At 48.4% G+C, this 15,082-nt stretch overlaps 1 long non-coding RNA gene across 2 annotated transcripts; it reads left to right on the top strand.

The window, feature by feature from the left end:
* Window positions 1–119: 119 nt before the first annotated feature.
* On the top strand, window positions 120–2,749 carry LOC144305208 (uncharacterized). 2 transcript variants are annotated; one of them, XR_013372272.1, is made up of 4 exons: window positions 120–1,058; window positions 1,273–1,379; window positions 1,537–1,739; window positions 2,123–2,749. It is a non-coding gene; the product is annotated as an uncharacterized LOC144305208 (long non-coding RNA). The 2 variants fall into 2 exon arrangements; XR_013372271.1 differs by having other exon boundaries at window positions 1,267–1,379.
* The last annotated feature ends 12,333 nt before the right edge of the window (window positions 2,750–15,082 follow it).

Raw genomic sequence — 15,082 nt, 5'->3', positions numbered from 1 at the left:
TCCTCGGCCTCTGGCCGGGGCGCGGAGAGCAACAGCGGTGCGGACGGGCGCGGGACGCCGGGCGCCGAGCAGCTCGGGAGGGCGCGGGCAGGGGCGGGGGGGGGAGGGGGTGTCAGGGACGCCGAGCCCCCGTAGTCGAAAGTCCCGTTTTAAGGACTGGCCTGATAGATTACTTTCTACTTAAAGATCCAGCGGGAGGCGGGGCCACGTGACCGCGCGTGACGTCAGGGCCGCGGCGGAGCCGGCCAAACTCAAGTTGGTTCGGGGAATTGTCAACAAAGGGACGAGGGACGCGCAACTCGGCGCCGCGCGGTGCGCCAGCATCCCGCGGGCCCGCCCTGGGACCCCAGCCTAGGCTGGAGCCCCGCGCGGGGCTCCGGGGAGCCCATGGGTGTGAGTGCCGGAGGGTGGGTGTGAGCGAGTGAGGGCGTGGGCTCGGGAGGTCCGCGGGACCCGGCAGCTCTCGCCGCTCGGCCCTCCCTGCCCCCTCTCCCTTCCCCCCTCCCCCTTTGCCAGCACTCCTTAGGCTGGGACTGGGCAACAGAGAAGGAGATTCCCATCCCCCCCCACCCCCTTTTTAAAGAAAACTTAGTAGTCTCTTGTTTTGTTTTGGGGGTTTGATTCTTTTTAGCTCTCCAATAAGGGCGGCGCACCCGGCTCCGTTTTGCTGATTAGGCTTCAGAACCTCCCCCCACTCCCGCCTCAGTGCTTTTTCTGCGGAGACACCTACTGAGGGGACAAGTTCCCTGTCCCCCAAAGCCAAAGCACCCGGGTCCTGCCTTCGCTTTCCCCGCTCGATGTGGGCGTGTTATTTATATATATGTATATGTCCCTCCCCCGCGCGGCCACAACAGCATCAGCTGGGGTTCCCGAAGGTCAGAAAATAGTTATTGATTAATCTATTAGAATAGTTGCGGTGAGAAATAAAAACGACGTAAAATAACAGGGAACCTATAAATAAGAGGCCGTAACTAGCTGCTGGGAGTTGTTAAACGACTTAGCATGTGAAAAAGTCGGAAATGAGGCGCTGGGGAAGGAACCGGGACTCAGCGGCCTGGGTAAGTCGAGTGGAGCGGAGAAGAGGCTTCCCGGCCTCTACGATGGACGCCGCGCTCCGGCTGGGGCCGCAGGACCGCGCCGGGAGCTGGTGGTGGCCCTTCCCCGGCCGCGGGGCCCAGCCTCTGGGGAGCGGGGGGGCGGCCTCGGGTACGCGGGTGGGCTAGGCTCTCAGTCGCTGTTAACTAACGTGGATTCTCTTCTCTTGAGGCTTAGGTGAATCCTCCAAGACTTAACTTCCGCGAAACCAGTCGCAGAGCGGATGGAGGAGGCGAGGACGCGGCTAGTTCACACCGTTTCCTTGGCAAGGAAAATCACTGGCGGTAGGAAAGGCTACGGGGATTTAACTGGGATTGGGGGTGGGGGGGATCGCAGACAGACCGTGGGTGCGTGACATCGCCCGTGCGCTTGGACCTCGCACCTCGGAGTAGTGTTGGTGACCGGGTAAGTCCGCGATGCGCCACCTCTCTGCTCCTGAAGTTTTAGGCCGCCTCGGAGCGACCTGCAAGCGCCTGCCGGGTGTTGGCGGGCCCCTTGAACCCAAGCCCTGTCTGTCCGCCGAGTCCTGGGAGGAGAATACCGGCCTCACCAGAAGAAGGAGAACACGAGAGAGGTCCGAGAGGAAATATTGGTGAAGTATTTACAGAAGACGCTGGGAAACCGATTTAATTCTTGCTGGACAGGTGGTGTTTCTGATTCCCTCAATCTGTGTCTCTCTCACCTACGATCCCATCAGTCCTTGGCCTACACACACCCTCGCCCCAAATCCGTAAAGTAACTTGATTATAGGCAGTGAGACACACAGATTGACTTTCATCTCCATTAGATAATTTCCTGGTTATAACACTAACCCATTGGATCTCCATTTTGCAGAAAGTTCCTGGTTTGTGCTGAGGATGGGGGGGGGGGGTAGGAGGGAGGCGGCAGGGTATCTCTATCCATCCTGAGATACCTGCGAAACTCCAAAGTTTTTTTCTTTGTATCTAAATGATCCCCGGTTGTACCTGACCCTAAAATGCATCTCTGAGTTCATCTCCGAAGCTGCACCTTTTTTGTGGCCCCGCAGGTCCGAAAACCGTTTGCAATGTCATCTAGACAGCCCTCCGAGAAACCAACCCCGAGCGGCGCTGGCAGCCCACCCCTGCACCCGGCTGCAGAGGTGGGGGCTGCAACTCTCCGAGCAACCCAATAATTACAAAAGGAAGGTCGAAGGACAAAAACAAACAAAAACAAAAAAAAAAAACGAAATTTAAAATTCAGAAATTACTTTTTCCCCAGCTTCGGTTGTCCAGCTCCAGTGGGCCGCCGGGGTCCGCGAGCCCCATCGCTGCGGAAGAGGCTGGACCCGCGTGGCCGCGTGCCCTATGTGTGTGCGCGTGTGTACGTGGGCGCGCGGGAGTGTAGCGACTCCAGGGGCTGCCCTCGGCAGTCTTTTTAAAGTAGCCTCCAAATGAGCCTAATTTTGATTCTGCTGCCCGCCAGGGCTGGCTCTCAGGACTCCCTCGGCGCTGCTGGTCGCTGCCTCGCCCTCCCTCGGCCAAGACCTGGCCTGATCCGTCCCCATCCCCGTGTCTCAGTGGAACCCCCCTGGGGGAAGGGGTGCGGAGTGAACAACTCCCAGCCGCCAGTTCCATTTGTTGCGCTTTTTTCATTCGACACAATAAAAGTCAAATTAATTGATTCATACCATTAATTACGGCGCGTAGCGTGAAAAGCAACGCTTCCCCTCGGTTAGAGATCTACTGTGCTAATCTCTTGTTCAATCAGTGTTACCATCTGATGCCGGGTCTGGCCCTTACAGAAACTTTTCGACTCGATTAGCTAAATGATGAGACGTGCAGGACCTACTGGCTGCGGCCCCGACGTCCGTCGCCGGCGCCGGCCCAACCGCTTAATATCGATTTCCAGCGGAGGCAGCGATTTTTCCCGCGACCGCTCTCCACCGGGGGACCTGCCCGCGTCCTCCTCCTTCCGGGCGGCCGGTAGGACCAGCGCAGCCTCCCGGGGCCGGAAGGAGGCCAAGCGCCGGCCCAGGTGGGAGGCCGGAAGGTTCCCGCGGTTCCCGCGGCGGGATGCCGCCGGGGCGGAAGGGCCGGGACTCCTAGCGGTGCAGGGACCTGCCCGAGGCGCACTGGAGTCTGGGCCAAGTAAACCCTGTTTGCCCCGTAATTGCAGTTTGAAGCGAAGAGCCCACAAATCGTCAGATACCGCCAAACTTTAGAACAGAGCGAGACTGAAGGAAGATGCGAGACGGCTACAAAGAAAAAGTGACACATTTAGTGGGGGGTGGGGTGGGGGGTGGAGGGGGGGTAGAAAAATGTGATAGAGGAACAAATATTAGGAGGGGGAGAGAAATGTGGGTAAATATATTCTAAGTCGCAGAGGGCTTACTGGGGAAGATAGAAGCAGAACGAGTACACAATATTATTATGAGTGAGAGTAACTACTTGGGGTCACAACAAGCAAACTTCCCAGGAGGGATTTAAAGAAGATGGCATCCAGCTGTCTCACCTGTTCAAATGTTTGAAACGTTTCAGCCCAAGGAGAAGGGAATGAGTCTCCCTCTTTCTCCCGAGGCCGGCACAGTCCATGGTACCTGGACAGGAGCCGCGGAGGGCGCGGTGGTGGTGGTGGTGGTGGAGGGGACCGAGTTTCTAGCAATAGGTAACAAGGAAAGTGGAGTCCCGGATCGATAAGAAGGAAATTGAGACGTCTTGGGGGAGGGGAGATTTAGTGTGTTGTGGGGGTGGGGTGGGGGTGAGATGGGATGGGGGAGAAGGGGATGGAACAATTTATGACGGAGAAGACGAAGTTAATTACAGCTCAATTTGGATTCCTAAGTGGTCAACATGGGAGGAGGGGCACGGTCAGAGCGTGTGGGAGGCAGGAATAGCCCACCTACCCCCTTGCCAGGCCCAAGAACACCCAAGGGCCTTCTTAATCCTCCTTTGCGTCGGAGTATGTGCCAATGGCTTGGATAAATCGTTGGTCCGAAATGAGACAGAATCATGCCCGTGCGCGGGTGCACTTTTCTTATAATCCGGGGAGACAGGGCCAGGTTCTGCGCAGTGAGGGGAGCATCCTCCACCGAGAGCAGCCTCCCTCTCTCTCTTGCAGAGGAAACCAAACGTAGGTGGAGCCCATTTGGAAAATACCCCCTCCTTTCTCTTCCCCTCTAGCCTCCCCCCCGCCCCCCCAAGAACCAAAGTCAGCTCCTTCTCGACAATCTTCGAGATTTGTTAAACTATTATCAGCCTGTACCTGGAAGGCCACCACCGAGCAAGATGGGACAGGCTGAGATGATACCCAGGTCCCCAACCCACCCAGATTATTTCTATTTCCAAGTGGGTGGGATTTTTAAGCTCACTTCCCACCAGCCACAATTGTGTATGTCTCCAGATCTCTTCGGGGTGAGAAAGAACGGGGGGTGGGGGTGGGGGGGAGGCTAATTTAACGTTCTGGTTTGGATTTTCATCTTAAAACTTCATTTATTTTCAAGGTGTCCGCCACTCCGGGCCCATGCCAAGAAGTGCGTATAAATGGCGAAAGACCAAAGGGAGAGGAGAAGGAGAGAGAGAGAGAGAGAGGATGGTTTCGAATTTATTTATATTGGAAATGTATAAACATCCATTCTGTAAAAGGCAACACGTTTAATTAACGATGAGAGAGCAGTTAGGGGCAGAAAGCTAGTAAAATTGTGTGATAAATTTGTGGCATTGTTAGCGTGCTTTTAATTATGGCTATTATGTTAATTATTTCACATTAGCATGGAGTTATCAGCAGCATGTCAGATTTAATCAAAACGAGCCTTTCTCTCGAAAATTGTTCTTTTCATCCGCGAGGAGAAAGGTCCTGGGCAGGATCGGGGCTTAGAAATGACTTGGCATTGAAAGCTCCAGTGTCTCCGACACGGTTTGGAGCGATGCGGCCGGGCCGGGCTGACGGCTGGGTCCCTCCAGGCTACGGAGGCAGCTTGCGGAGGAGCCCAGGGCTGGGTTTTTAGGAATTCACCATTTTCACCCCCTTCGGAGCCGGCACTTCATCATATGGGATCATTCTGTCAAACAATATGATGCTGCTCGTTTTTATCTGTCCCACTTTACAAAACCCCCATTCAGCCCGCCGTGGAGCAACAAAAGCCTCGGAGCGGCGCTGCGGCCGCCGGCGGTCCCCGGCGGTCCCCGGCGGCCCCCGCCTGCCCCGCGCGCCAGACCGCGAGGCAACAGGGGCCCGGGGAAAGCAGGCGGCGGGCGCGCGCCCCTCGCCGCCCGGGGCCCGCGCGCCCAGGTGACCAGCCCTCGGGTGTGGTCCGGGCGGGACCCGCCTCTCCCAGGCCCGCGCCCGCCCCGGGAGCAGGGCGGAAACACCTTGGTCTCCCCGCGAGCGACTCGCCCACCCAGGCCCTATCGATTTTTTTTTTAATCACTGCCGATCGATTTATTGGGAGCGAATAAATAGCCCGTGTTGGAAACGTTTCAATCGTTGCCTGGATGGTCGGGGCGCTGACGCCGGCGGGCGCGCAGGGCCGAGGGGCGCGCGCCGCCGGGGGCTTGTGGGAAAGCGCCGCTCGCCGCGGGAGTCGCGCGTGTCTGCGCGCGCGAGGCCGCCCCCCTCAGGTGCCCCTGCGGCTGCGTCCCGGGCGAGGAGGGTCCGGCTCCCGCCTCTCGCACTCAGCTCCCTCTGGCGGCGGGGCGGGCGTGAGCTCAGCGCCAGCCTTTCCACCTTGTCACGTCCAGGCAAGTTCGCCCGGGGTTTGCGGTTCCTCAGTAAAGTTGTCGCTGAGGCCACCGAGCGGCCCCGGAGTCCAGTCCCTGGGACGCCCGCAGGTGGAGGCGTCTCGGGCCCAGAGCAGCTCGCGCCCACCTCGCTGGCCTTCCGGGCCCGGCCCTGCGGACGCCGCTGCCTTCCGGCCCCGGGTCGCTGAGGGGGTGGGGGAGGGGTGTGTGTGGAGGGGGAGCCCTTCAGGCGCAGGACCCCTCAGTCCCCCGCCCTCCTTCCCGGGACAGGGCTGTGGACGCGCCAGCTGTTGCCTTATTTTTAGCGCCATTCCATTCGCGCGGTTATATTTAACTCGATCCACTCCTGCGAGGAGGTCGCTCGGACATCGAATTCTCGACATCGCAGCCCGGGCCCGCCCGCCTTGCCTCAGGGGCAGATCGGAAAACCCCTGCCTAAGAATCTTGGACATCTCTGGAGTTTGGCTGGGAGAGGAGAGGTTGAGAGGGCTGGCTCTGGGAGCAGTCGCTGCCGCCGCGCCTGCATGCACACTGCGCAGAGGTGCAGTCCGTGGGGGGAGGGGAGTCTGGCGAATCCGTCTGTCCCAGGGGAAGGGTTCTCTGCGGGGAGTATCGGGGGTCCATTTCCTTCTTATGCATGGCCCAGAGAATCCAGGTGACCTGGAAGACCTCTTACAACCGTGCCCTTTAGAAAGTTTATGGGTTTGTTTTTTTGTTTTTTTTTGTTTTTTTTGGTATTCATGCAGAAATCCCCTCTCCTCCCTGCTCTCAAATACATGCTCCACAGGGTACTTAAATCGGACTTGGATGTTGGCTGCCGAGTTCCAGCCCTGTCTTTTCTTGACAAAAATCTCAAGAACACCATGCCATTGGCTGGCTCAGTTACATCCTGGAGAAAGGACCCACTTAGATAGATGTCCTGTAGAAACACCATTCTGATACATACCTCATTCACTCAGGTCAGCTGAATTTACAAACAATGCAAAAAGCCACATATTAAGAGTACACATTCAGATGTGACACGACCTGGGATATGGAAACACACTTTTAAAATTTAAATTCCCATTCTAGCACTTTTAAAGAAGCAACTTTCATAACCTTTGGTCCACAGTGGGTACTTCCGGTAGCCTCTTTTTGTAGATCTCTCTACAATGTAGAGGAGAAGGATGGAAGTCATACAGCTGAATTTAGGGAGAGAGGATATACAGTTGACCGGGAACAACAGGCTTTGAATTGCATGGGTCCACGAATAGGCACATTTTTTTTCCCATACAGTACTATAAATGTGTTTTCTCTTCCTTATGATTTTTTTTTAAAAGATTTTATTTGAGGGATACCTGGGTGGCTCAGCAGTTGAGCGTCTGCCTTCAGCCCAGGGTGTGATCCTGGAGACCAGGATCAAGTCCCACATGGAGCCTGCTTCTCCCTCTGCCTATGTCGCTGCCTGCCTCTCTCTGTGTGTCGCTCATGAATAAATAAATAAAATCTTTAGGAAAAAAAATTGCTGGGATCCCTGGGTGGCTCAGCGGTTTGGCGCCTGCCTTTGGCCCAGGGCACAATCCTGAAGTCTCCGGATCGAGTCCCGCATCCGGCTCCAGGCATGGAGCTTGCTTCTCCCTCTGCCCATGTCTCTGCCTCTCTCCCCTTCTCTCTCTCTATCATAAATAAATAAATATTTTTAAAAAATTGCTAAAGATTTTATTTGAGAGAGAGAGAGGGAGAGAAATAGAGAGACCAACAGCAGGGCAGCTGAGGCAGAGGGAGAGGGAGAAGCAGACCCCCCACTGAGCAGGGGACATGGGGGCTCCATCCCAGGATCCTGGAATCACTACTGGAGCTGGAGCCAAAGACAGACACTTAACTGACCAAACCACCCAGACATCCCTTCCTTATGATTTTCTTAATAACATTTTCTTTTTTCTAGCTTACTTTATTGTAAGAATATAATATATAATACATAATACAAAATAGATGTTTATTGACTGTTTATATTATTGGTAAGTAGGTCTCCTGTCAACAGGAGACTGTTAGTAGTTAAGTTTTGGGTATGTCAGAAGTTATACCCAAATTTTCAATGGCTTTGAGGTGGGTGCTCCTAACCCCAGTGTTGTTTGAGTATTAACTATATTTAACAGTATAAATAAATGTATGTTTATTCATTTACTCATTTTTCTTTTTTAAGATTTTACTTATTTATTTGAGAGAGAGAGAGCATGAGCAGAGGAGAGGGGCAGAGGGAGAAGCAGACTCCCCGCTAAGCAGGGAGCGGATGCAGGCCCAATCCTAGGACTCTGGGATCATGACCTGAATCTAAGGCAGATGGTTAACTAAATGAGCCATCCAGGTGCCCCTCATTTACTCATTTATTAATACTGTGTTGAACAGTTCTAGACTCTGGAAAATGCTAGCGAGGAAAATAATTAAATTCAAGATTCCAGGGTGATAGGTACTAATGGTAGAGGTAGAGCATTTAAGAGGTCTCAGTGGATGGGAAATGAGAAAATGTGAAGCTTTCCAATACAGAAGATATTACTGAGCAGCTAGTTCTGACTTCAGGGGCATTGCAGAAAATTAGGGAGGAGTAAATTAGGACCTGGGATACTTTGGGATACTACGATGCCTAACTACTTCTAGATAGTGGGTACTTGGTACTGTAGTTGGATGGAGGGTACTTGGTCTCAAGGGAAATGGGGAATAGTGTGTGACAAGAAAACAGGAAGAAAGGAAAAGATATAGAATAAAAATAGAACTTTGCTTAGAAATTTAGTCCAGGTCCAGTATGGCTCGTTTTGGATTACATGGACGTGCTTTGATGAACACATGAGAGAAAATTAAAAGGGAACATAGATAAAAGGAAAAGATCTGGCGGAAGAGCCTGACAGGGAGAGACTATTGAAAAGATTGGCTGGTAGGCCCATCCACTTTTCTAACCGTATCCTATTAGTTCATCAGGGGCTGGGCACTGGAACTGCAGGGGTAAATAAGGTAGGCTCCACTTTTACAATGTTAACTCCACAAGGTCAGGGATTTTCTTCTGTTTTGCTCACTATTGTATCACTGGCGCCCAGCTAAACATTCCTTGGGTGGGGAGTGGGGTGAAGGTTGGGGGGTGATGGTGGGGAAGGGGAAGTCATGCTCCATATATATTGGTTAAATGAAGGAATCAGTAAGGCACAGCCCCACTCTGATGGGTGACTTATTCAAGAAAATCCATAGTTAAAATATAATGTGATAAATTATAAATACTTGTAGAATGTTGCAGGAGTGCAGAGTAGACTTACCTAACTCTGTCTGGAAAAGACAAGGAGTATAAGAAAGTTTCCCAAAGGAAATAATGCTTGAGCTGTCTTGAATAATGATAACTGCTATTAGGTGGATGAAAAGAGGAACAGAGTTCTAGGCAGAGAACACAGCATGAGCAAAGACACAGAGGACACATAAGGAGCAGCGTATAGTTTAATATGACTGAAGTAGGAGGTGGGGGGAGTGGCTGGAGTTGATATTAGAGAGCTAGAAAAGGGAAAATCATGAAGATTCCTGAATATTGTGCTAAAGAGCCTGAAGATGATAAGGAGTCACTGATGGGTTTCAACTTAACGATTGGCATGATCAGAGTAAAATGTTGGAACAATCTATTTAAGGGCATGTAAAGGGTATACTAGATGGAGTAAGAGTGAAGGTAGAAGGGCTATTTCAGTTATCCTAAAAGTGATGAAGATGTGGTTCAAATTATTGGCAGTGGGATTGGAGAGAGGGGATGAATTGGAGAAGGATTCAGGAGGTAACATTGGAAGGACTAAGGGTCTGATCAATAAAAGAGAAAGAGGAGACGCCTGGGTGACTCAGCACTTGAACCTCTGCCTTTGGTTCAAGGCGTGATCCTGGGGTCTGGGATCGAGTCCTGCACCTGGCTCCTTGCAGGAGCCTACTTCTCCCTCTGCCTCTCTTTCTCTTTCTGTCTCACATAAATAAATAAAACCTTAAAAAAATAATAAGGAAAAAAAAATAATAAGGGAGAAAGAGTTCATGGTAACTCCTAAATAAAAAATTTTAATGTCTGGAGGAAATGTTGGGAGAATACAGATGGAGGAACATTCTCTAGTCTCTTGCTTTTAGTCATCCCCATGACTACTCAAGTTATATCCTTAAATATCAGAGCATGACAATCACTCTCTGATTTTAAGAAAACCCTCATTGTTTATAGAAGAAAATGCAACTCTTCAGGAAAGTTTTAGGTGTGCCATGATCTGGCTCCAACTTACCTTCTAGTTTCATTTGTACTCCACGCTCCAGCTCCATGAGACTATATTATTATTCTCAGGACACATCATGAACTCCATTATATACCAGTTGTGTGACTTTGAGCTAATTTCTTATTTCCTCATCTGTAAAATGAGAATAATAATACCTTCCCTATGTGGTTGTTGTAAGGATTAAATATACCCAAAACACTTTAACACATATTAAAAACATTTTATTTAATGAGTTCTATCTTTGAAATGCCTTTTCCTGTTTTCTGATTGAAAGGCATAGTCCCAGCCTTCTAGGAATTTTCAATTGCAAGGGTAAGAGAGGCAGACATTGTAAGCCCTTGAAGGTAGCAATTGAGAGGTTTAGATTATTATTATCTTTATCCTGAAAGTGACTATTGTAGAATTTTGAGCAGGGAAATGATGTGACTGGATATGTATTTTAGCAATATCACTCTTGTCATCATTGTGGAAAATGGACTGAAAGGAGAAGATGAGTTTAGTTTTTCACATACTGAATTGGAGGTGCTGGTAGAACTTCTGACCAGAGATAATTAGTAGAAGATAAGAGTTTAGAGCAGTGCTGTCTAATAGTTACATAGTGTGAGCTATAAATGTGAAGTATGTATGTACTTTAAAATGTTTAATAACTACATTTTAAAAAGTAAACAGGGCAGCCTGGTTGGCTCAGCGGTTTAGTGCCGCCCTCAGCCCGGGGTGTGATCCTGGAGAACCGGGATCGAGTCCCATGTCGGGTTCCCTGCGTGGAGCCTGCTTCTCCCTCTGCCTGTGTCTCTGCCTCTCTCTCTCTCATGAATAAATAAAATCTTAAAAGAAAAAAAATAAATAAAAAGTAAACAAATAGATAAATTGATTTTAACGATACATTTTATTTAGCTCAGTATTGCTAAAAATGTTGTCATTTCAACATGTATATGAAAAAATTTGAGATATTTTCCATTCATTTTTTTCTAAGTCTTTGAAATATGGTGTGTATTTTATTCTTATAGACATCTCAGTTTGCACTAGCCACATTTCAAGTGCTCCCTAGCCACATGTGGCTAATGGATATGGTATTGGACCACTCAGGTCCAGAACCTAAGAGAGAAATCAAGACTACAAATAAAGATTTGGTAGTCATCAGCATTCAAGTGTGATAGTTCAAGCAATGAAAGTGTGTAAGCTCTGCAAAGCAAATGGGAGTGTGTGGGATGAGAAAGCCAAGGAAATATCAGAGATGGGAAAAGGAAGAAGAGCCCATAAAAGAAAAGTGAAAAAAAATCAAGCATAAATCAGGAGGAGTACCACCACAGAAAGCAAGCAAGAGGAACTTTTGAGAAGATAAGTATAGTCAACAAGGCCAAGAGTTTCTGAGATGTATTTTTATTATGGGTAATTTTTCTTAAAGATTTTATTTATTTATTTATCTGAGAGAGAGAGAGAGAGAGAGAGAGAGCCTGAGCGGAGGAGAGAAGGAGAGAGAATATCAAGCATATATCTGAGCATAGAGCTTGATGTGAGGCTTGATCTTAACCCTGAGACCATGACCTGAGCTGAAACCAAGTGCCAGATGCTCAATCAACTGAGCCACTCAGGCACCCCTCTGAATAATTGTTATATAGATATTATTATAAGGGTTTGGCAATGTCTGATAGGAATTATTTCAATATAAGTAGATTGGCTTTTCAAATTCTGGCAAGACAATTATCAGTAGTAGACACCAGGGATGCCTACGTGGCTAAGTGGTTGAGCCTCTGCCTTTGGCTCAGGGCATGATCCCGGGGTCCTGGGATTGAGTCTTGCATCCAGCTCCCCCAGGGAACCTGGTTCTCCCTCTGCCTATGTCTCTGCCTCTTTCTCTGTGTCTCTCATGAATAAATTAAATCTTAACAAAAAAGAAAAAAAAAGAGTAGATACCGTTTCTTCATTTTTGTGCATAGTCGCAAAATACTGTTTGATTTCATGTGTATTGCCTCTTTCTTTGCACTTGTGCTGTAGTCACAGTGACCAAATGTCCATTGCTACTTGACCTGAACGGTTCCAGTTTAAGCCTACTTTTCAAATATATCTAGGGCTTGTTTTGTTCTTAGAAGTGTCCCAGTTTGGATAACAAATTATTTGGTCACTCTGTACATAGTAGACATAGTTTTCAAAACCTGGAGCATAGTCAAGTGCCCATCAGGTTTTCTACTGATGTATATAAAAAAGTGCTGAAAACAAACAGAGGTGCCACTTACTATAGTTTTAATTGCCTCCCAGTTGGATCAGGGCTTCTCTTTCCAGTCTCCTGAAGTGTTCTGAAGGGAAATTGAAGCAGCATAATCTGCTAAGTAAGACTGTGACTGAATCTTCTTTGTGAATATGTCTATACATTTTCATCCCATCCACATTCTCAGGATAATAAAAGTGATTTATTAAGTACTTGCTAGGTGCTACATGCTCTCATATGCAATTTACATGTATTTATTCCTTACAATAATCTTATGAGGGAGGGTGGGGGAGGGGACATAATTATTCCCATTTTACAAATGAAGAAAGTTACTCAACCAGAATTTGAACCCATGCAGTGTGCCTTCAGAGCCCATGCTCTTAACTACTACACTGTACTGTTCTGTAATATCATCTTTCTTTTCACCTACCCCTTCTATTCCTTCCTCATCCCCAATAACTTTCTCACTGGCACTCACAACTGAATTAAACCTTTCAGTGGGACATACTGATTAAATATTTATATACTTTAAAAATTTTTTTTTAATTTTTATTTATTTATTTATGATAGTCACACAGAGGAGAGAGAGAGAGAGAGGCAGAGACACAGGCAGAGGGAGAAGCAGGCTCCATGCACCGGGAGCCCGACGTGGGATTCGATCCCGGGACCCCAGAATCGCGCCCTGGGCCAAAGGCAGGCGCTAAACCGCTGCGCCACCCAGGGATCCCATATTTATATACTTTTTAAAAAGGATTTTATTTATTTATTTATTTATTTATTTATTTATTTATTTATTTATTTATGAGAGAAGGACAGCACAAGTGGGGGGGAGGGTGTCGGGGAAGAACAGAAGAAGAGGAGCAAGCTGACTGCAGTGAGCATGGAGCCTGGCGCAGGGCTCAATCCCACAACCCTGAGATCATGACCATGGCTGAAATAAAGAGTCAGAAGCTGAACCAACTGAGCCACCCCGGTCCCCCAATACTTCTATACCTTTAATATTAATTATTTGAATAATAGAAGATGAACAAAGAACAGAGATCTTTAATGTCTAGTCATTACTTTGATATTTTATTTTTTTTTCTCTTTTGTGGCAAGTGAAGATTTTTTTCCAACCATTTTGTGTTATTTTCTTTCAGAAGGGTCCATAGTACCTTTAAATTTTAATTTAACTTAATTTTTTAAAGGTACACTCTACACCTAAGGTGGGGCTCAAACTCATGACCTCAAGATCAAGAGTTACTTGCTCTACCAACTGAACCAACCAGATACCCTTCCAGTACTTTTATGATAACTGATTTTGAGAGCTTCTCAGAACAGACAGTCTTAGGAAAAAATGGATACAGAATTTATAATAACTACCTCTAATTATTATCTTTTTCTTTTCGAAGATTTTATTTATTTATTCATGACAGGCAGAGAGGCAGAGACACAAGCAGAGGGAGAAGCAGGCTTCATGCAGGGAGCCTGACGTGGGACTGGATCCCTGGTCTCCAGGATCATACCCCAGGCTGAAGGTGGCGCCAAACCGCTGGACCACTCAGGCTGCCCTAATTATTATCTATTACTGCGTTATCTTCAAATTCAGCATCTTATAATAACAAATACTTGGGGATCCCTGGGTGGCTCAGCGGTTTAGGGTCTGCCTTCGGCCCAAGGCATGGTTCTGGAGTCCCGGGATTGAGTCCTGCATCAGGCTCCCTGCGTAGAGCCTGCTTTTTACTCTGTCTGTGTGTCTCTGCCTCTCTCTCAGTGTCTCTCATGAATAAATAAATAAAATCTTAAAAAAAAAATAGCAAATACTTATTTTCTCACTGTTTCTGTGGATCAGGGATTCATATGGGGCATGGCTTGGTGGTTCTTGCTCAGAATCCCCCATGAACCTGCAGATAAGCTGTTGACTGGGCTACATTCATCTGAAGCCTTGATTAGTGTTCACTCACATGTGCTGTTTGTAGGAGAGTTTAGTTCCTTGCCATGTAGGCCTCTCCACAGGAGTATTTATGTGTCCTTATGATGTGGCAGGTGGCTCCCCAGATCGAGAGAGAAAGCAAGGCAGAAACCACAATATCTTTTGTGACCTAGCCTCATCCTATGCTATCACTTCTGCTGAGTCTATTGGTCACACAGAACAACCCAATACAATGTAGGAGTGTACTATATAAGAATATGAATACCAGAAGGTGGGGATCGGTAGAGACCATCTTGGTGGCTGGCTACCCCCGTCCACTTTGTGGTCCCCTAGGATCCATGTTGCTCCTGCATACAAAATGTACTCACTTCCTCCTAAGGTTCCCAAAAGTCTCATTTCATTACACCATCACCTCAAAGTTCAGAATCTCATCATAGAAATCAAGTTCAGGTATAGATAAGACTTCTCAGATGTAGGTCCAAAAGTATAGCTCCTTAAGTGCAGTTCTTGATCTGAAGACCTGTGAACTAAACAGACAAATTATCTTCTTTTGCGCACACCCAACATGTAATGGAGGATAGCATAAGGTAACTGTTATACACTCTTATTCAAAAAGGTACAATAAGGGAATCACATAAGAGTTAGTGGTTGATAGCAATTCTGAAATCCAGTTATGCACAGGTTGGCATTCTGTGATTAGAGCTCAATGCCTGAGAATAAGTCTCCATGATCTTTTTTTTTTTTTTTTTGATTTATTTATTAATGAAAGACACAGAGAGAGAGAGAGAGAGGCAGAGACACAGGCAGAGGGAGAAGCAGGCTCCACTCAGGGAGCCCGACATGGGACTCCATCCCTGGACTCCAGGATCACACCCTGGGCCAAAGGCAGGTGCCAAACTGCTGAGCCACCCAGGGATCC

Source organism: Canis aureus, chromosome 3 (assembly GCF_053574225.1).
Source record: "Canis aureus isolate CA01 chromosome 3, VMU_Caureus_v.1.0, whole genome shotgun sequence".
Taxonomy (NCBI): Eukaryota; Metazoa; Chordata; class Mammalia; order Carnivora; family Canidae; genus Canis; species Canis aureus.
Note: the sequence above shows the minus strand (reverse complement) of the source record. Positions and strands in the feature narration are given on the sequence as shown.